Source organism: Alligator mississippiensis, chromosome 6, assembly GCF_030867095.1.
Source record: "Alligator mississippiensis isolate rAllMis1 chromosome 6, rAllMis1, whole genome shotgun sequence".
Classification (NCBI taxonomy): domain Eukaryota; kingdom Metazoa; phylum Chordata; order Crocodylia; family Alligatoridae; genus Alligator; species Alligator mississippiensis.
In genome coordinates, this window is record NC_081829.1 from 88,449,465 (window position 1) to 88,473,324 (window position 23,860).

Sequence of the window (23,860 nt, forward strand, 5' to 3'; positions counted from 1 at the left end):
AAAGTCCATATCAAAACACAGTCTGTATGCTGAAACTATGGAAAGGTGGCTCCTCTTCCCCTTTGCTCAGCTCTAGTACTTACAACTTTTCTGTCTTGCCTGCAGGTCATTGTGGCCCACCTGCAGACATTGTCCCTGCAGAGGACCAGTCCCTGCCTTCTGGTAAGTTACCCGGCACCTCTGAGCTGGCTTCGATGACAGCCACTTGCTGCCATGGTTCCCACCATTCACCCCTGCAGGAGCAATCCCTCAGGTGCGTGGCTGCCACTGTACTGCTGCAGCCACTTTCAGTCTGCCTGCCCATTTGTTCTAGGCAGTTTTTAAACTCTCCTGCCATGTTCCATGCCTCTCATTGGGCCCGATGAGTCTTTATAAGCTGAGCTTGACCTGGGACCGGTGTCCCCTGGTGCACCCGATGTACTTCCGGGTCGCAATTGGGGAGCCTCAGCCATGCTATGTGTGCACCCAATCGAGCTCTGCTGCCACCGCATGGTTGTGGTCTTAAACCATTTAGGAACATAGGGCAGGAAGAGGCTTCTGGGGCTAGTCTCCACTTGAGCTCTGTATTGCCGTTGAGACTTTAAGCCTGTAGAGAAAACTATACAGAGGACCAACACATGCGTAATATAGTACTTAGTGAGAACATCTACACATGCCCCTACGGTGCCGTTGTTACTATGCCATCATTTAATACTTCCTTTAGGGTAAAGGATAGGGTAAAGGGTAGTACTAAATGACACGCAGTAACAGCCGTTACCGCACTGTGCTGGCACGTGGTTATTTTTAGCCACTACATTGCTGTAGCGACATGCTATAGTAAAGGGAGCACATTGTTACAGCAACATAGCTGTGGCATCACAGTTTTTGCTCACTGACACTATGTTGCCATAGCAGTAGTGTCTCCTGTAGATGCACCCAGTGGCTCTTTGAGACTACAAGGGATACGCAAACCTTGTGTTGATGCATTGCAATGAGTTGAATTTTATCCTTTGTGAGCTACGCTTCACTACATATTTCATAGTCTTGATACACATCTAGCCACCATTCCCACAGAAGTAACAGACACCACATCTTTAATGTAGTTATCCCCCTGACAACCCTGAGAGGTGGAGAAGCGCTATTATCCTCCTTGTGTACATGAAGAGCTGAAGCATAGAAAGACTAAGAGCCAGCTATCAAAGAGACGCAAGCAGTGAGTGTTGCTATGTCTAAGTCATGGGAGCAGAACCCAGAACCATGAGTGAAAATTCGGTTCTGGTAGTTGAGACTGGGATTTTCAAAAGAGCGTTAAAGGGTTAAGAATCCATGATTGGGCTTTTCAGAGGCACTTAAATGATTTAGGAGCACAATTACAAATTTCATTAAAATTCGTGCTCCTTACTCACTCAGATACTTTTGAAAATCCTTCCCCCAAACCTAATTAAATTTTCAGTGGTGTTTGGACACTTAACTCCCATAGGCCTTTGCAAATGCAAGCCTCAAACCCTGCTGGTGGGTTATAAAACTTATTAAAGTCTATGATAAAATAAGAAGCCCCTTGAATATGGATTACACTGTATGTTCATGGTGCGTACATATGCCACAATTCATTAAGAAAATTCTTTAGACCATATTTCTTAAGCCGCTGTCATGGTTTGAAAATTAAATGGAAGAGCTTTTTGCTCAAACTAATATAGGCCTATTTTCTGAGGTGCTGAGCACCCTTGTGCTTCCTCTGATTTCAGTGCATTTGACACCCATTATCTGACAGTGGCTAAATAGACTGTCTTCCAATTTTGCCAAAATAAAGTGCCTAAATTAAAAATAAACCAAAAAATAAGAAGCAGCAAATTATCTCACGGTTGAGATGTTGTGTGGCTAAGTGCTGCCCAATTTTCATGCTGTGATATCAGCACCTAGATATTTATAATGGAATTACTGACAGACCCTTCCGACTAAGTGCTACTACAGCAAAACAAATAGACACATAGGTGGAAGAAATCAGTATGCAAAAAACAAACATTAATAACAAATTTGGTACACAGGACAATACAGAAATGACAACATATTTTTCACTTCCTGCACAAAGGCACGCATTCATCTGTAAATGATTACATTTCTATCTGCGACAGAATGGTAGTGCAGGGCATACAAATCTCACCTTCAAAAGATATTCTTTCCTTCTACAAAAAAAATGGCAAGCACCAGAAACTTCAATCAACGTCTTATATTTGAAAACTATGACACTGTCAAACTGGTGTCATTAAAGCTAACTAACCATATTAAACGAATATTAAAATATAGGTTTCTTTGCATAACATAATGAGTAAAACTGCTTTTAAGTTTTTCCCTATGCTTTGAGGTGTAGGTGGCATTTTCATTCCAAAACTTTGAAGTCAGAACAAAATGTACAGGTAGAGGGTACTAGATCAAATAATAATCAACTTCAAAAAGCATTTTGGCTGTTAGATGTCCCAGGGCTAATTTCCTCTAGACATTTTAAATGTAAATGTCTAAACTCATTTAAAAATTGTAAATTGGTCTAGGTTCAATCAAAAACCATCCTGACACAGAACAGGGAGACTGGGCTAATTGTCATTTGTTTGTCAAATGAATTCCATTTGGAAAGCAATGAAACCTCCAAGCTAATTCTTTTAAGGTGAGCTGGTAGTTGTATTATCAGTTAAATGCAGTAAAATGGATAATCACATGATGATAATGAAAACTGAACCTATGTTAGCACTCAGGCTTAGTCTGCCACAGGGCATATAGTGATGGAACTTAAGTACTGTAATGTTCCATTGGGCACAATGGCAGCAAGGCTGCTCTTTAGCCTTACAGACACTTTCTTTGCATTTTAAAAAACTTTATCAAAGCACCGTGGCAATGTAGAAAATGTCAAAGTGAAATGCACTGTAGGCAAATTGAGATTTCATTAAGTTTAAATTTATTGCTTTTGACTGATGTATTACCATGCTTGTTAAGAACCAGTAATTTGGAATATCTGCCTGCTTGGTAAAATAGCTTTGTCTCCTTGCGTAATACTTTATACAGACTTTGAAAAACCACAGTAATTCAAAGAAAGTGTGGGCTATTTTATTTTTTTCTAAAGAACAATTTCAAATATTTTAAGGTCCCTGACCTAGTGAACTGATAGATTTATGTGCCAGTCCCAAGTGTTCTGTTGGTTTGCTTGGTGGTTAATTACAACACTAATATGTTATTTTTATGACTTTTGTATCACGTTTCTTTCATTGACAACAGAAGCTTGGGAAAGACTTAACGATTCTACTTGCTCTGCTGCTTCTCAGAGTATTTCTAGTGGAAGTTCCTAGAAGTAGTGATGAGAGAGATAAGGAACCTGACAAACTGGCATAAAAACTCATGAAAATACATACATACAGCATACCTGCAGATATATATTGCAATATAAACCATATACCCATTCTATGTTGTGTATTGTACAATATGTATGTGTGTGTATCTACCTGTTTGTCTGTCTGTCTGTATGTGTGTATGCATATAGATGCACAATATATGCACATAAATATTTGCACACATGCACAGACATATTTTACCTAGCTTGCAGACTCTGGCTTTGACAAATGCAAGAGTTCTCAGCTGAAATGTTGACATAATATCTCATAATGTGTTCTGCTGCTTTTCTCACCTCTGAGAAAGAGCTAATCATACAATACAGAACTGCTGCCATTCCTATTGAATTGAAGAGGAAGGTTAGGCCTCCAAGAATGGATTGCTTCCTTTTGGACAGAGCGATGGGTTGTCACAGATGTTGGATACTATATCTTAGTGTCATTTATTTACAGCAGTATTTTATGATGCAAGTGACAAAGTTATGAAACCTAGGAATGTATTACCACATTGCCTGGTATTCAAGTCAGACAGTCACCAGGAATAGATGGTAGACATACATATCCTAGGATTCAATTGAGTTAATTGAGAAGTGAAGTGGAAACAATAAGAGTCTTTGGACAAATCGCAGACATTTGAGCTCATGGTTTTAAACAAGACAGTTGTAGAATTCAATTTGGTGAATTTCTTTTTGCTGCTAAGGCAGCCATATCTGACTTGGTTTCAATATCCAGAAACACATAAACTGGCTTGGTGGGGGTGAACTTGATACACAAAGGAATGAATAAATTTTCAGAGAGGTTAAAATAAATATATTTGCACAGCAGTTTAGAATTAACTGTCCAGTTATGCAGCTGACTTCTAGAAGGCACCTGAGAAAGAGAAATGAGAAAGCAGAAGAAGGGAAAGGAAAAATACAAGTGTTGGAAAGCACAAAAGCAAAACAAGACAACTCCCCCCCATCTTACAGCATCTATGAGGTTGTTGGAGAGGGTATGATGTGGTTGCAGTGACATAAGGCATTGCTTTTTTATTGTCTATGACACGAAAACATAAGGGTACTCAGCAGCATAAAAAAGCTAAAAAAAAAACAATGGGCCCAAAAAAGTTTAAGAACCACAAGAGTCAGGTGAATCTCAGGAAGGGGACTGTGTGATAACCTGTGGACCAAATCAGTCTCATAAAGAGCTTTCACCAATGACTTCTGTACTAATGAGCTGTCATCAGCAACTATTCCATAATAGTAACAGCATTATCCCCTCGCTGCAAACAGCTTTTATCTCCATATGTGTCTAAACCTCAGGCCAGGAACTGCTCCAAAACCCTAGGCTAAGTACAGACAGTCAAAAAGCCCAAGGGTGAATCAATTCAATCTTCACAGGTTAGTCCACGCTGCGTAGATTGAAACGATTAGCAAGTGAACAGACATTCACTTTTGATTCCAGAAATGCAGCCACATGCCTGCAGTGGCCCAGGCCAGAAGTTGGGGGATGCTAGAGCACACCTCCCTGCTCGGCCGGAGCAGACAGCTTGGGCCAAAGCTTGCCTGCCCACCCTGTGGGCAGGGGAGGGGCTTGCAGGGGAGGTGCAAAGCATGCTGGGGGACTGTGAGTTAACTTGAATCTGGAGGGGATCTGGGGCAGAATTTCAATAAATTGATTTAATCTAAATCAGTTAAGTCTGATACTCCATCCATCCAGGTTAATCTTAAACTGGTTTCAGCCATTTTGAAAGCTTTTTATGAGCACTGAACTTTGGCTGTGTTACAGATTTGAATTGTTTTTTGATCACTTATACCAGTTTATGTATCATTTCTGTCCCTAGCCCTATACCTTACTGAAGACAGTAAAGGCATTCTGGGTCACTCCTGATTTCAACTGATCTGGTTTGTATTCCAGTGAATGCATGTGTGGGAGGAACATAAAGAAGTGCTATGTTCTGTACATCCTGCTTTGTCCTCACTGCCTTGTCCTCAGCAATGTCCCAAAGGCAGCTGACAGAGTATTTTCACATGAAACTTAGAATGGGTAAATATCTAAACCAGGAGTGAGTTTCATAGATTGGCCTTCAAAAACTTACATTGTGAAAGTAACTTGAGGACATGAGACTCTTTTAAGCTGAAGAGGTGAAAAAATTAATGCAAAATACATCTCCTTCCTCAAACTCAATAAGAGCTTTTGGAAATTCTATTTTTTTAAATAGCACCTATAACTGCGTCCCCACGAGTGGGAACATATGTTTTGCAGTACCTCGAAGGCTTTTCAGGCTCTGCAGAACGCATATGGCGTAAACAGGTTCTCTGCACTGCACATTTGCGTGGAAGCAGAATTACATACCAGAAACTCCCGATAGCAAAAAGACCCACCCAAAACCAAACCAATAAACAAAAAACATGGTAAAGACAAGTGGGGCAGCACACATGACTACAGCATTTGCCGCCCAAAACTGGAGTCTGGCTGCCGCACTCCAGCTACAAGCCAGACTCCACATACCAATATTGCTGTCTCTGCAGCCCCAGAAGGCCCCCAGGAGCCCAGGTAAGGCTGCTGGGGCCAGCCCAGGTGCTGGCCCCAGCCTCCCATATCCCATCTGGAGCAATTTGCTGCATGCCAGGACGGACATGCAGGGGTGTTCCCCAGAGACCGCTAGCAGTGGAGCAAATATAGGAAACACACGTGCACACTCATAGGAACGTGCCCTATATGTTTTAAGCTCCAGCAGGCTCAGAGGGGTACATTTTCTAAGTGTCTCAGAGCTAGGCTTCTGTGTTGTTCACCTGCAATTACACAGTCGTCATTTTTATTTTAATTCAATTTGTGGACATTCCCACACAAACACAATTATCCCTTGAAAATAATAAAATATCCCTGTGTTCTCTCAGTAAAAGATCAAAAATGAGACAGTGAAGAATTAAAAAAACTGGCTCAGTGGCTTCATGAGTCTTCACTCATTTATGTCAAGGGTGATCCAAAAGAATAACAGGTACATGTGCACATGCATGCACATGCAAGCACACCCTCCCATGCATACAGGCAAAGTATATTAAGTTAATTACATTAATTAAGAGGCAAATAATATATATAACTTTATTGTACCCTGTGGTACTAAGCAGGGTAGCAAACCACCAGGGCTGAGGGTTTCCAAAGTCCTAGAAGGGTGTGTACACCTAGTTCTCATTACAATGAATAGAAACAGGGCTATCACAAAAACTTAGCCCATGCCTAAAAAACTACCAGGTTCCTTTTTTGTCTTTATATATTGTACAAAGTTTGAAATAACGAAAATAAGTAAGAAAGTGGAGTGGAGCTGAAAGCTCAGGTATAACCATTTATTAGATAAAATGCCTGTTTCTGCTTTAAGATACGCATGCCTTTGAAGTCAGGGAGAGTTACACATGTCTATACTTGAGGGCAGAATTTGGCCCAGTATGATAACGCAGTGGTATATAATCTAAAAAGGGAGTGAAATCATCACATTTGAATGAAATTTGTGGTAACTCAAATTAGTTGGAAAAGGCTGGCCTCTCCAAATAACTCTCCATTTCATATTGCAGTTTGGAACACTAGTAATTACAGGGAAAAAAAGCAACCATCTTTCCTCCGCACCCCCTCTTCTTATTAGGTGTTGAGCAAAACTTACGTTTTGGAGTGAGCCACTAGCTGGAGCTAAAGACCTGTAGAGCAAATTCAAAAGGGGGTGGGGAGGGGAGGGAAGAAAAAAGAAAATCACAAGGCTTTTCTCTTGAGGATAAGGGTTTAAATCCAGACTTTTTAAGGCAGGCCTGAAACTGGCTTTGGACAATCATTTTTGGATACTGACTTTGCTGTCATCTGTTAGGAGGGCAGAAAGACCAGCCTAGAAAATGAAAACATCTGCATGCTTGAGTTCATGATTAGCTGAACTAAACTGGAGGAAAGACTGCTATTTAACGGCAGAATGAATCAAAACAAACAGTGATTGAAAAGAGCTTTTAAAAAGTGCCCAAGGGAGCAGTGAAACAATAAAAGAAAGGAAAACTTGACATACCACAGAAGCAGTTAAAGGCAGAAATTAATTGTCAAGTAGTGTTTAAAATTGCAAGAGAATTACTTAGAAATACACAAAACACCTAACAAACTTACTGACCCATTTTCCTTTAATTGCTGACAAAACCAATAAAGGTTCTTCTCTATATGCAAAGATGAGTAGTGTTACCTGTGAAGATGTTTTTAAGCTGCTGAAGAATAGACCTCTTTTTGTGGGTAACCTTTGATATATGAATGACAAGCAGATATAATGCAACACATGACAGCCCGTCACTCCTTGTTTCCAAAGATCAAATTAAAGTAATTGGAAGATAAAATATTTTCCATATAAACTGTGGTTCAAAGTGACAAAAAAAGAGGCAGGCTCGATGTGCCTCTCTAGTGCATGCTGAATGGTTTGTTGTTCAAATGTTTAAAATACCTATGCACTGTTGTTTCTTAGAGTAAAATTTGATCCAAACATCTGAAAAACAGCATGCATGATGCCAAAATACATATGAAGGTGTAAAATGGTGTATAAATGGCGTGATCATTTTTTCTGCAACTTATAGCAAAAATGGTACCTTAGCTTTTTAAAAACCAAGGCGGAGCCTCATCCTTTGTACAGTGGGCCGTCTAAAAAGCAGCTCATATTGGGACAATATAGGTGAAAAAGTAAGTTTTCAAGCTTTGAATCACACCTTTTCAAATGTGTGCACAGGATTACAGATGATATTTGAACTGGGGTATGGGATAACTGCCTTTCATGTAACAGTGGCTAAACCCAGGATAGAATGGTCATATCCCTATCTGGATTATTTATTTCATATTTTTATGTTACACTGAATCTAACCCTGATTTGGTGAATGTTTCAAGCATGTGCTCAAATACTCTGCTGAATCAGAGCCTACAGGCCAGAGCTGGTTTGATTTTGGAAGTGCCTAACCAGGACTTAGGTGCAATTTATATACCTCGTTACACAGTGATTCAGTTTAGCCCTGCTCCACAAGCCACAAAGCTTAGTGGGTGTCTAAGTTCAGTAAGTCCTTCCATTTTGGACTGGAAGTTCCCTAGACATCTATGCTTGGGTTTCCCTGCAACTGGATTACTTAGGCACCTAACGCCTACCTGAGACTGCTGGCACTACAGCCTGGTAATGGGAAGGCACTGAAGGAAGGACCTTATCCATTAGGCATTTTCCAAAAAAGCCTTACATCAAAGGCACTGAATCCAGCTAAAAATTATGGTGAAAGTGGTGCTACCCTCCTCTCACTGAAGGGATTCAGACCCTCATTTCATACCTCCCAGGAGAGGAACCTGAACCACCAGCCTGTAGAGTAGAGTGAGTAGAGGCACCAGGTCTATGGTATATGTAGCTCATAGTGGGTCAAACATTGCCTGTGGTAAAAATGATTCCTGTTAATTTTACTCTGGTAATTTCTGTGATTTCAGCAACTGTTCATTGTCCTTCAAATGATATGCAAAGTACGGAGGGCAATACATCGGAGCTCAATACTTAGCAAAAGTTATGCTGTATTTGCAGTACTATAAACTATGGCACAAGAGAGTCCATAGTATAAGTTTGGATGCACTTGCATTCAAAGAGAGTGCATGTGTAGATTTGGTTTTTCAGGCCAAAGATTTACTTCCTGCGATGATCACCTATTTGCTTTCCAGGGATCAATCCTGTAATTATTCCACTGTGGGACTGACTCCACCAAGTACCATGACCAGAATCTTATTTGTGATGAACACCGCTCCCAGGCGGTGGTGGTGATGTATCATACAGTCTATTTAAGTGATGTCGTTTTCTAAATACTAGAAAGTGGCTTTTGTTTCTTATCTTTCAAATATCTCTAGGATTAATCCTACAACAACAGCATCTAGAAATGTATTGTCTAGGGAAACTGGGGGATTGTTCTCATTAGAGGTTTTCAAAAAGGGGCTGGATGGGTGTTTAGGAATAATGAATACTTCATCTGTGCATGGGGCTTGGAGGCTAGATTTGATAACCAGTGAGGTTCCTTCCAACCCTCTGAGTCTATGATTCAATAATGCACCAATATTAATCATGTTAAATTTGTTTCATCACCTATTCAAGATACGGCCTGACTTTCACTCATGTTAAGTCCTTTAAAGATGAATAGCTGCTATGTGTAACACCTGACCTGTCCTTTTCTCTTTCTTAAAAAAGAAATAGTGTTTCTTTTGTTTGCTATATATCCGCATTTTAAAATGTACTTTATTCTTGAATCACACACACATTTTTCTTCTGTTTTAGAATTCTAAGGTACCATTATTTTAGATTACGGTGATTTGATCAGGTGTTGGTTTTTTTTAATGAAATATTTTCCATCAAAAATCCTGACCTGGTAAAACCATAATTTTTCATGTGAGGGGTCAGTTTTGAGTCATTTCCCCTTTTAAAAAAAATTGACTAAAAGTAGCAAGATTGTGAACATGACAATTGCTGTTTCAGTTTAAACAGTGTTGTTTCAGAATAAAAGAGTTGAAATAACCCACCCCTCCTTGACATTTTTAGAAACTCATTTTTGGCCCAAGTTGATATTTAGGGGGTGAAGCAGATTATTGATTCATGATAAATGTTGACTTTTTTTTTTGTCCAGATCAGGAATAGGGAAAAAAATTGTAATCTTAACACTTCTGTGAAGATTGGAAAATATGCCCTGCCTAAATCTAGTCAAAAGTCTAAACCAGTAACTTCTGTTGATATGAAAAATATTTGTATTTATGAAATACTGTAATGTTGTTCTGCTTGTCTGAAGTCCTGAAAAAAATTTAACTGCTATAATTTATGTGAAAAACTTGAGCACATCAACATTATCTACCTCTCTGATTAAAACACCACATCAAGACAGCGTATTTGAGTGGTTTATGGACTCCAAAGACAAACTATACACTGTGGCCTCGCAAATGCTGAGTCTGCTGGGAATGATTCAGGAAGACTCAGCCTGCTCCTTCCCACTGAGGTCTGGCTATTGTCATATAGAACGACATGCAAAATAATACGAAGCATTCGAATTGTGTTCGTCTATAAGTGCTTGAATCTGACACAGTCCATTGGAAAATTCTCCAGAATATAACAGTGACATTCAAACAACGTAATAATGGTCACCTCTAAGTTATAAAGCAGGATAAATTCCCCCATGGAAAGCTTTGGGCAGCCACAGTTAGACCACGTTATCCCAGTCTACTCACCAGATTGACCAGAATATGCAGTATTCAGTATCGTTATGGTCCAAAGGCTCAATCAAGCGAACAGCCGATGTAACTGAGATGGGTGGTAAAAAGAGCGCGGAGAAGGGTGTGCTGAGAGGAAGGAGTCCTGTGTCCACAGATAAGGGGAAGGTATGGATTGGCTTCACCTTGGGTACACTAGCCTGATGGTGGAAGTAGAGTGCTCTGTACCCCTTGTGTGTCCTTGCTATGGGGGAAAAAAAGGGCTAATTTTTTTGGGGGGTGGGTAGCAATGGTCGCACCTTTTTCTCTAGCTCATTGTGGCACAAGGATTTCAGGCAGGGTGCACAAAGCCTATGTGACCTGTCCACCTGAGTCCTGCAACGCCACTTTGGTACCACTGGCTAGAGAGCTTTTGCAATGTTGAAAGCAGGGACAGGCTTGGTCCCATTTAATATAACAACACACTGCAAGAGGAGAGTTATGCTGCCTGACATAAGAGGAAGGAGCAAAAAAGAAAACAGGAGCCCCAATGTTTCTTTTTCAGCAAAGAAGCAGCAGAGGATTCAGAGGCAGTAGGCACAGCACATTAAAGAACATTTTAGACTAAAGCTTGGCTTGCTGGGAAGTGCTTCTCGGTAGTACAGTATCGCGTGTATCCGTAAGAAATAGCACCTATCATACAAAGACATTTGAGTCATTTACATAGCCTCATCAGCAGTGCGAAATGGCTCCTTGTGGAGTCAGACATTTGAAAACAGATAAAGCCTGTAAAGAATGCTTCTTTTCTCCCTAAGAGATTAATGTAGATGTGAACACATTAGCGCTGTTTAAGGGAGAGTATTCTCTTTGACAGATAACTGGGATTGGGAATATTAGATTACCAAATAATGGACCTTTTAAATTCTGTCATCATTACTTATCGGGTACATTAGTTTAAAACCTGCAATTTTGAACTTCGCATTATTGAGCTTTCGGAAGATTAAATTACTGAACTTTTGTTTGCGAATGTCTCTGTGAAATTTCCTGAAAAGGATAGTCGTCGTCCTTCATTGTGTAAATGTGAATGCCAAATAACATACTTTATTGATATTTATAGACATACAAATGATAGGTCTAATGCACCTTAATGTCTGTCTACTTGAGTGGAACAGCAGAGTGGTGTTAGATAATACTGTATCTCCTTTGTAAACCTGTTTGGAGGAGTTAGTTTTTATACCTTCCCCCTCCCAAAAGCTTCCCCCCCCCCCCCACAAGTGGCCTTACATAGATAGACTTACAGTAAAGGTTTCCTGCATAAGAGGGTTTTTTTCCTTTAACCTACCTGGCATGACACAAAAATGTGTATCTTCAGAACTCTATAGGGGCAGATTCTGTTCTCCTTGCCTGGAGTTTGCAAAAAGAGCAGGGAAATGGAGCCATTCACTCCAAACGCACAAAAATACATGTTTATAGGGTTTATGGCAGCAAGCACAATCACCTTGGATAGGAGGGATAAAGCCCCTCTTGCTTCATTTAAACTCTAGTATGCCAAACTTTAGGAAGAAGGTACTTTGATGGGCTGCTTATTCCAGACTTGTCCATTATGGGAGCTCATTACATCTTTGTCTGAAGCACCATTATCAGTGACAGGATAGGGAATGGGTGGGCCAGTGGTCTGATTTTGTATAATAATTCTTAGGGCGCCGAACTTGATGTTCATGACCTGCATGGGACCACGGGGAACTCCTGGATTCCCACTGCTTTCATGGGCGACTCAGTCCAGTCACACGGACCAAATTTTAGGATCAGGCCTTTAGGCTGGAATTTTCAAAGGAATACAAGGGGGTGAGCCACAGAAATACTATTAAAATGTAATGAGAGCTGAGCCCCTAACTCTGTTAAATACCACTGAAAAGGAGCCAGGCTTCCTAAAATCACTTGGTGAGAGCACAACTTAATTTTTTAAAAACTTTTTCAGCCTTTTAAGAAGTTTGTTAAGCAATGAGCCAACAAATATGGTGAGTGATAAGCTATAGTTACAAAGTGTAAGGGGAACATGTTTGCAAGAATATATGCTCACTTAATTGGAGAGATATGGATTATACCCATAAACAACAAAATCAGAGAGAGACAAAGATACAGAAAGTATTTCTTGACTCTACATAAGACCCAAAATGTAGGCTCCACCCATGACCAAATGTTCAAATCACTTGGAAACAGTTTAAAATATATTTTGTTTTGGTTGCTAATTTTTTTTATGTAAAAAAAAAATTACCATATTTTTCTTGCTTCTGAGATAAAACCTGTTACATTTCGGAGCCAGACTTCAAATAGATGAATGTTCTTAAAGAAGTAAAATCATTTCAAAGTAGAAGCCTTTTTCTTTTCTTTTTTTTTTAATGACTCTTCTATCCCCTTCTACAATTCAAGTTTACAGAACAGGCTTAAATAAAAAAAATCAGACACCTAGCAATGTGCTCAAAAGCTTCAGCTGAAGTAAAGACGAGGACCATGGTGTGTTCAATATTCATTAATTCATTATCAGGCCAAGCTTTACAGCCTTCTGATTGACTTCGGTCATAAAATTCTTTGGTGTTTCTAATATATATAATGTTTCATTGATCCACCTTCATAGTAAGGCCTTGCCAGCCTTAAAAATGAGGAACCCAACTATAAAAAGCAGTAACGATAATAACATTCAGGGTAGTAGTGAAAAATTAGTTTTGTATTTTGTGCGGGGGGGGGGGGGGGGGGGTTTGTAGGTCTGTTGATTTTTGCCACTGCTGATGCTTATTGACTGAAAGATCAAAGTTGTACATCGGTTATATTTTTTTAGTTTATGGTTTGTAATAAAGAAAAATGTCTGGATACCATGCAGGGTACTACCAGGAATATTTTGAGCATATTTGAAAATACAAAAAAAGGGAGTGTATTTGCACAGTTTTGAACTAAATGTAAACTGGTCATTGGCCTCTTCATTCACGTAGAGTAGCAGGCTGACTGTAGTGTATTACTACATTTCTGTATTGGTCAATTTAAAAGGACACTAGACTGCTGTGTTGTTCCGATTGCACGAACCAAGTTAAAAAGATGAAATTACAGTTCAAATGACTACAAGTGCCAGCAATAAATAACCTTAGCTCTAGTTGCAAAGAACTGGGAATCGGTGTCTTGAGTATATCATTTTTTCCGTAGGAGAGCAGCAACATAAGAGTTAAGCTCTGCCTTGTGTTGGGCAGGTGAACTTTGGAGCAGTTCTTCCTAATTAAGTGCCAAGATAGGTTTTCTTCATAATGCACAAGGGAGTGCTAGATGCTGCAGCTGATTAACATGCTGACCCATACAATGGGCTTCCAAGATGATAAATACCAAGATCACTGCAGAATAATGCTGAGTGTATTGTGTCATTTTGCAAATCAGTGCTGTAGGCTCCAAATACTAGGATTGGTTGTTGTCACTGTCCCAAACAAGCAAATGAGTAGGTAAGAGGCTATAATGTGGTTGCCTGAGGACTAGGGGTCTCGGACCAGAGTCCCGTTCATTTAAAGGATACCGGTTTGAAAGGGGTTGGGTAATCCCTATAAAGGGCTTAGAGAATGCTCTTAGAATGGAGATGGGGTCCTGCTTTTGCTCCTTGTTGCAAAAGAATGGAAGGGAGGTCTGTGTCCTCCTTTCAGTACGGGGAGCAGAAGTGGGGAAAACCTCTGGGAACTGTAGCCCATAATGAGCAAAAAAACTGCTTTCCTTTGAGGTTTTGCCTGCTTTATGTTTGAACGAGTAAACTGCACCTGGTGGGGAGGGGGGCTGAGAGAGACTTGGGCACAGCACTGGTTTTTTCCTATGCTGGTGAGCTTCCTCACCAACCTCCAGTAATAATACTCATTAGAAGTATGACCACATTTCCCAAAAAATGGAGCGGGGGGGCGGGGATTGCAAATGTTGGGTTAGTTCACATCAGGGAGTTGACAGTGTACAATGGACCATGACAGAAGCAGACACAACAATGAATGGCACGGAGAAGGTAACAGAATTGCTCTTCTAATACCGGAGAAACAGGAGATTTAACAAAACCAAAAGGGAAGGTCAAATTCAACAAATGAAATAGGGGTTTATGCAACACTGATTTAATCTGTAGAACATGTTGCCATACATACCCAAGAGCTCAGTATTGTTAAAAAAGACCTAGACATTTCTACCACAATTATGGTACATAGGATTAAGAAACATAAGGCACACAAGCCAACTATGTAGCCTGGTGTTAGAAAGAAACTTCTCTTCTGGGCAATTGTCCATTATAGGGATTCTTGCAACTTCCTCTAAAGCTACTATTAGAGACAGATTGCTAGACTAGATGAAACCCTGACCTGGTACAAGAATCCCCTTGTTCCTAAGTGGTTATGGCCTGGAGTTGGTGAGGAGTACCTTGGCCCCATATAGCTGGCTAACAAACACGCTGCACTTACATGAAGGATTGTTGTATGGGTTATAAACAGCACTATTTATGGAGAGAGGAATAGGCATCTGTGCTGCACTGTGCACATCTCCACCATGCACACACACAGGCTTACAGAAATCCTTTCACAGACAAAGCAGCATCTTTCTCCTCTCTGGAGAGCCAGCCAAAACAGTATTTATCACTAAGCATTTGGGGCTGCGTTCTGCTGTCAGTTATGCTGACAAAGTAGCTCTGTTTACATTGGATATACCTAGGGCCAAGTCCTGCTCACTTGACTCTTCTGAGAGCTCCCAGGGTGACTACTCAGGAGAGGGAAGTGAGCAAAATTTGCCCCAAAGTTTTTTAGAGAACAAGTTCCTGAAATAAAACAAAAGGCACGTTGCAGAAACCCATTAGAACGGAAAGCTGCAGGAGTCCCTTGCTGTAGAGAGGATATTGTGTAACACAGTGTACATCCACTGTGGATGACAGAGGTACTTACACTCCTAATTGTGTCATCTGATATAAGCCGAATAAAATATTTAAGCTGATCTCCTCCCTGAGTAAGACACAGAAATACTATTCTTTTTTAGAAAGCATTTTTTCAACTACACACGGCATAAAGATGCTTTGCTGTGAGAGGTAGGATGGGGAGATCACATTTGCGCAGCGGGGGAAGCTGTGCCATTCACATGGACAGAAAAGAAACAAGATGTGCAGAGATGGAAAAGGGTAAATGAATGACAAGAAAGAGAATTTAAAAATGATGCATATAAATATTTGTGCAGGAGACTATTGCCAACCCTATGCCTATGGGCCTGCCTACACCGCTCCATGGAGGGAACCCTAAAGCCCGGTTCCATCAGTGCCTTGAGAGAGAAGGCTCTTTCAGACAATGTTTGAAGGATTTTGTGGGGCTTTTCCATACAGTCGGTGTTCAGAGCGGAGCAGCTCAAGGAGGCATTACCAAGTGCAGACTAATTAGATGCAGTTGAGCTGTTTAGACACAACAGCATGAAAGCAAGAGTCTGCTGCTTTCTAAGAGCCATGCTGGGCAGACACCTGGTCCGAGAGCTTGGAGAAAGCACAGGAATGACACTCCCCACCTTGTTGTTTTTGTACTTTGTTGAGTTTTTTCTTTGTGAAGCTGCGTGGAAGTAATATGCAGCTGCAGACTTCTGCCAAGCCGGTGTCTACTTGAGTTAAACCAGAATCCCTGAAATAAAATCATGTCAATAAAAGGATGATTTATGTTCATAATAAGCCTCCCCTAAATTCTCATCCTTCCTCTACCTCGTTTTGTTGCACACTCAAGGTTAAGATGTAAAAACACGGAGGAGTCAGGGGTGTATTGCTCGTAGCAGATTTCTTAGTACTGAAGCCATCATATACTGTAAACTCCCAATAAAGGTATTCTGTTAGATGCAATAAAGATCAGTCTTCAGACGCACACATTTAAGTCTTGCGTAAAGTGTCAAGGCAAAAATGGAGCAAATGTTATTGGAAGAAAAGATGCAAATTACAAGGTCTAATCTCTCCGCAGTGATCAGCGTACTCGCCTTATCTGGTTTCCATCTGTCATTTGAGCTACAAGTTGACAGGCAATGTACTGTATGTCCTCAAATCTACATATCCTAGGAGGTGTTCAGTTTACCTATAGTGGGGAATCTTCTTCACTCAAATAACTACCTTTTTAGTCCAAGAAAATGTTGGGAAAAAATATTCACAAACGTTTTGGTGAACTGCAAGCTGAATTTTGCTTTGCTCCCTTTGTTTGCTTGTCCAAAACATGCTTGCTTTGCACAGTTTTGTTTCCAGGACGGTGCCAGGCACAGGACTTTTAGGCTCATGGATGACATGTGTTTTCTGGCTCAATGAAATTTGTTTTGGGTGGACGTGAAAGGAGTGCTGCTAATGGAGTCAAATGAGATGAATGAGAGTATCACATCAATGACCAGGCAATACCCCTGCCTAGAGCCTAGCCCAGAGGTAATTAAATGAGCCAGACAAGCAGTGATGACCATGCATACACATGCTGCATCCAACTAACTTGCATTTATGTGTAAAGAAAAAAAAAAAACATTTTCAATCTGATCACGGTAGTCATAGTCTAATTTTTCTAGCTCTACTGTTTCAGTTAAGGCTGGTTTCAAGTGGTCTGAAAAGAAAATGCTTTTTATCACATTCCTTAAATCCCAATGTCCTAATTCTTCTCATCCTCCCTTATGCCTCTTAAGGCATAATGGTGATTCCTTAGGAGCCTACACAGTACTGTTCCCATTGTGGTGTTGAAGCATTTTGACTTGTCTAGCTGTAGAAGGTATTTTCTCCGTTTTGACACAATGGACACCAAAGGGTAGGAGTACCCAGCTGACAGTCCATGACGATGCAATGACAAGCAGGTCCACATGCTCCAAAGGAAAGAACTGACCTGTGTATGAGGCCCTGACTGTAACCAGGCAAGTGGACATCAACATAAATATGCCCATGAATTATGTGGGGTGGGTTGCAGGGGTAAAGCCTGCATGCAGTTTTGCATGTATACATTTGAAAATATAAGCACGGTCTCCCTCTCCTCCAGCAGGCCTCCAGCAGGAAACCTGAGTTGCTAACAAACAGCTTTATCTTCCTGCTTTTTCTTGAATAAATCCAATAAAAATTAAAGCAACCGACCAAAAGCCAACCCCCCCCCCCACTACATGTAACTTTGTTAAACTGAGATGCAGTGCGCATGATGACACCATCTGCACTCATCTTATTTCAGCTAAAACAACATCCCCTGCAGGTGTACAATAGGGGACAGACTATAATAGCACTTCAGAGTCCAGAAGGGGAAAGGGACAGTTTTGGCTCAGGCTCCCTCATAAATCTTGTAGGGAGGAACCTTAATATCAGTGCCAATGGAAGCCCATGTCTGCATGCAGAAACAGCTGGGAATTGAATGTACACACATATCCCTGGCTTTGCCAATGAATAGGTAGGGAGATCTATGCATGTGCCACTGTTGAGGCATCTGGAGAAGATCCCTCATGCCAGTTGCTCTACTTACCAGGATTAATAAAAAGATCTTTTAAATTTTGTTTGCACATCGTAATTCTGAGACACTTTTGTGTAAAACACATTTTTTCCGCTTATTTTCTGGAATGCAAATAAAGCTGTTTCAAGGATTTTACCCATCAGTGCTGACTAGATGAAATTCAAGCAGTTTGGGGTGCTGGGTGGATTACAGACAGATGTGCAACAAATTCCACCTGTGTTTAGAGCATAAGGCCTGCTTCTGAATTATGCCAACAGCATGCCTCCAGCCACGGCCACGTACAGCATGTTTCTGGCTCCTTTACTCTGTGCAGATTAGGCCACTGAAACCAGAACTGAGACCCTGAACACTTTGCTTAAACTTGCTGGATTGTTTGCAGCATAATGAAGGTATCTATCAACTTGCTTGTATTTATTTGTGATTGCTTTTCATTTTAATGATTGTGCTAAGAAGTGCTGCAGCCACTTGTCAGGTAGGGCATCCGTCCTAGAGGCATATACACTTTCAGCGTTTGAGAGACTTTGTTATTCAAAACACAGTGTAAAAAATGGCTGCAGGAATTTAATTAGAAACTTCCATTAGGAGATTAGATGACTAGAACAAAGAAAACCAGTGAAAAGACTTCTTATTAAAACCAGTAGCACTGCAGAATATTGATAATATAACAAAAGAAAGAGTGGATATGCATAGCAAATTATTAAAGGTTACTGATAAATTTCCAAAAGTAGCTTAGTTTCTGGTTACTCAAATATACAGAGAAACCACTGAAAAGGATGTCACACAGGGCCAGAGTCCTATGCACACTGCAAGAGATCAGAGAGAGGAATATTCTTCTCCTTTTATGGCTCAATAGTACTTTATGCCCACTTTTGGGGCTGTTTAATTTTGGTCCATAAATGATTTAACCCCTGAGACTGGCTTGGGGCTTGGGTTCTCGCTACCATACCTAGTGAATCTGAACCTATTTCTGATGTTGTTTTGATGAAGACTCGTGCTGACAATTCATGGCAGGAGGGAGGTGGTCACGTGCATGTGAAATGGAGAACCATGCACCTCACCAAATCCCAAATGTCATCACAAGGTCAAAGTGAGCCTAGAAGAGCCTATGTTCCAGGATCCTGTCCCCAGAACACAGTTGTCCATAGGGAAACACCAGCCCACACAGAGAAATGGACAGCTAAGAATTGAGTTAGGACCAAATTTGGACTCAATATGAACAGGCCATAGTCTATGCAACGTAAAGAAATTGTGTCTACTCAGGCACTTAGTCTGGAGGTGCAATACTTACCTACTTTGTTGCTGTCACCAATAGAGTCTTAGGCTAGGTACAGACATTAAACATATTGTGCATTAAGCAGGCAGAACATGCTCTAAAGCCATGACTGAACATGTTCAGGGCTCTACAGCCTTTAAAAATGGTGGTTTGCACTCTAGGTTAATCCTTGATGGATGTGTACTAACCTATAGCGCTTTCCATTAGAGTGCTTTATCGAATGTCTGTGCCAGATCCCATCGAGGGTTAACTGAAAGTGTGATCGTCGCCATCTCAGGTGGCATTGCACAGGACTGCGCTCTATCTTTGGGCAGAGCTCGTTTGCTATTCCTGAGCCTGATCTAGCCCCACTCCTTTGGCTGTCACCCTCATCAGTGACAGTCTCTAATTCTAACCCAGCATGCAGCCTGGCCAGAGGGGGGCAGGGGGTGGGGGAAAGGGGATTTCTCTTTTTAAAGCAGCCCCAGTCCCATAGCACACTGCAGCCCAGCTGCGGGAGCTACAGGGAAAAGGCTCCATGGTCTCTATCCCCACAGCTGCCCCTGCTGGGCTGCACCATAGCACAACCTAGCCAGGGGGGCTGCAGGGAGAGGGGTCTGGGGTCTCTCTCCCTGCAGCCGGCCTGGCTAGGCAGTGGTAAGCCACTCCCTGGGTAGGGGGCTGTGGGGAAGGGGTCCAGGGTCTCTCCCTCCACCCAGCTGCTGTTGATAGTTGCCAGCTGGCATGAGACAGGGTTAGGGTTGGGGAGAGGGACCATTCAGGCAGCCTCCTAGGAGGCATGCGGGAGAACCCCCAGTGGCCAGTGCAGGCAGGCTCTGAGCCCCTTTCCCACCGAACAGCGGATGTCTAACTTACAGAGCTTTAAGTAAAGTGCAATAGAGCACTTCCACCAGGGGCTTTATGAATAGCTGTACTTAGCCTTAGAGCCCTAGCGTACCAGGCTACCATTAGGCTAAAATAAGGCTTGTGATGCTACATTCGTGTCAGATCAAACTCCGATAGTGGGTTCTATTTTCAGAAAGAAAAGTGACCTAGGCTCAAACCCCTATCTTTGTGTAACTGCTTCGCCCAACTCTTGTTTGTAAACGGCAGCACCCGATGGCCATTTCCAACCCCATATTTTTAAACGACTTATTTTCAGCCACTTGTGAATAGTTGGTAGGTCTTTGACTTACCAGTGAAAGAGCAGAGTCAGCTCTCTCCATGTTCTTTTGTGTGCGTCAAAATAATAGTGCTGAACATATTGAGGCTAATGAAATAAAGAGTGGTTATTTGCATAAAAATCTGGCTGTGCATGCAAATGGAGTCTGCATCCAGCTCTGCTAAATAGCACTCTTGTTGTGAAGGGGCCTCCTGAGGTTTGGTGTTTTAGCAACACAATGGATAATTTACAAATAATGATGTGACCCCCTACCTCCCCCGTCCCTCCCCTGCCCCAGCCCGAAGTTTCTCTCCAGGTTTGACTGCACCTGTCTATCCAAGCCCTTGGCTTCCTTACCACAAAGGGTTAATCCCATTTTTCTTGTATTCATTGTAGAGTCTAATGAACCATACTTGCCCTACTGAGTCAGCAGTAATAAACCTACACTTCCCTGTAGGATTTGAACAGGTTAGGGCAAAACTTCCCCGCTATTTCAGGCCCCATATACTGTTTTTTCCCTATAGGAGCAGCATGATCAGCCTTAAGGGACAGGTCAGTTTTGATTTGGGTCAACAGCACTGTTTATGCTTTCATATGGGAAACGCCTATAATACTGGAAATATGGACAGTAAAGGTATTTTAGTCATCTTTGGAAAAGTAGTAAGGTTGGGCTTGGTTACCAAAAACCGAAGTATGCAAACATTAATAGAAGCAAGCTTCCTCATTGTTAGTGTGGTTATACCATTGTAATGGCTGCCTGTTATTAAAAGGTTAATTAATTTAAAGCTTCTCAAAAAAGTAAGGGTAGTCTAGCATGAATAGATATTTAGATGGGTGACTGTAAAATACTAGAAAATTGCTGATTACTTTGCTAAAGGGCATAGGCAAATTAAAATTATCGTCTTTTGTTCTTATGAACCCAAGGCATTTTTATAGTTTCTGTAAAATGAACCATACAAGAAACTGGGATGTTTCACTAGTGAGTGACAGTAACCCAGTACATTTAAATGCATCATGAATATATCATTTAAAGGCACCAGTGGTTTGCCCCAGTGTATTTCTCCATTTCATAGGTTCTGTTCAATCAGGAAGAAGCCAAAAGTAAAATTTGATATGTGTCTTTAACACTGTTAGAAAGTACCTGAAAGTTGACTGTGGGAAAAACAGAGCACAACAGAGAGAAAGACAAGAGAGATGTAAAAAAGAACTGAACTGCTGTTGCTGGATAAAATGCTGATCAGCTCATTAGTATCAAGGCCTTGAAGGCCATTCCCCCAAGCTTCTCACTAGGAAAAATAGAGAAAAATCAGAGTGTAAAAAAGGGGAAACATGGACTGATAGCAGAGCAGGTTCAAAATATGGACCCTCATTTTGGGTACATGTAAGTTTTGCTAACCCTTTCATTACACCAAACTATTCTTTGGGGGAAAAAATATCCCAAAACATGGCATTATGTATGAAAACCCCTCCACCCTTTTTGAAATTCTTACAAAGATGTGGAAAAAGGCAATTTTAAAACAACAACATACCTTTTTATTTCGGAAAAAAGGTTTACACATACTGTATGTGCGCACGTGTATGTGTGTATACACATGAAGTTCTTATATCATTTGCCATAACTGTCCTGTTCTCTTGAAGAAGTGGGAAGGGACGGAGGCCATCTTCCACTCCTTCCGTCCTATTGCTTTGTCTTGCCGAGGCAAAAAAGGTAGTAATCTCTAGGGCCACCTGTTTATCTCTATTGCTGACTGCTCCTTTTTTGACACTCGGCCATGGAAGAGGTATTTTATGTTGTGGGCTCTTTAAATTCCCTCCCTAGCTGGCTGATTGTCAGTCTTGCAGAGAAGAATCTGCTCCGGCATTAGCATTAGGACACTGGAGAGAGCCATCGTGCATGCCCAGGGAGTCTCTCTGGCACCATTCCCATAGATGGTAATCAGGCTGAGAAGGAGTCCATGAGTCTGGCTCAGGAAGGGTCAGTCTTCAGCCGCTGCTGCGTGAATCTGCAGCCAAGTACCCAGGTGGGGGGACGACCCGGGGGAACGTGGTACTTTGGAAGTCAGCAGCTTTGAAGGCCTTGGGGAAGAGCTCCTTGAAATTCCTCTTGAAATTACCCTGGTAGGGAAGATGTATTTCCTTAACCGCACAGTATCTGCTTTAAACTTATGTTTGTATGGTAATATTTAAATTATAAAGCACTCGCCTTTCACCTCTAGGATCCTGACTAGATTCAAACCCTCCTCCTATGGGAAATGAGTTTGGTGGCCTAAGCTGAGTCTCTCCTAGACAAAAGTCCTTATCTCCAAACTCCAAACATAATTCAGCACAACATGGCATGATTGGAAGTCCCTGCTCAGGAAAAGACAAGGAATGAGCCTGTGTCAAAAGTAAATTACCTAAGTAATCAAATCAATACTGAATTCAAAGTGGAAATATCAAAATTATCGGATGGCGCCGTAGAAGCGACAAAATTGCTGTTTAGCACAATGTTTTTCAGCTATATTCAAAATGAGAAATGTCATTTAGAGCAGATAAACTACAAAAAAATGAGGTCAAAGCTGCAAAGAAGCATAAGCTTGAGAACCTTAATAAATTAAAAATTTCCTTGAATGGTGTCCTTATCTGCTTCAGGAGAATACATACAGTTTGCAGCCATATTTCTTCCCTCCTCCCCAATACACTGCAAAGAATGACCATGACCCGCATCTCTGATACGTTTGAAGATGGTTGAGCATGTGGTAGAAATATCATTTAGGCACGTGTCCTTAAGCAAATTTGACAAGTTCAAAATAGGACACCTTAAATTATGACAAAATACTTACAATGAGCTAACCTATCTTCCACTAACTTAAAAGAGATTGCAGAGAGAGTATGTTTCGGGGGTTTTTTTTCTCCCAGCCTGAATTTATTTTAGTGAGTGGGTTAAAAGGCAATGTGATAGAGGCTAGAAACCTCTTCACCTGAGGATGAAAAAGGGGAGAAAAAAGTGGGTGTAAGTATACAAAATTTGTGATGTTATGAACCTGAAGCAATCTCCTGGCTGAGATTACATGATAGGAGATAGTCACTTCCCCCCTGTCAGCTCCCTTTACTGTCTCAGCACTTTGCTCACAACAAAATGGATGACAGTTTCATTACAGAACGGCATCACTTGTCAAACTTTGAATTACTGATCATAAAAATATCAGTTATGCTTTGACTGATTGTTTGAGCACTCCTTTTTTTTTATCAGCATGACTGTTAGTGCAACATACACAAGGGGCTGCGGGGTGGGGGTAGCGCTGGTGGAAAGAAATCAAACCTGGCTGAAGAGCTATGAGTTTGCAATACCCTACCCATACAAACAAGCTTCTATCGCAGTTATAGACAGCAGAAATAAAAGGGAGCTTTTTGGCTCACAGCTATAAAAAAAAAATTATCATAGTGATGAAGTTCCTCA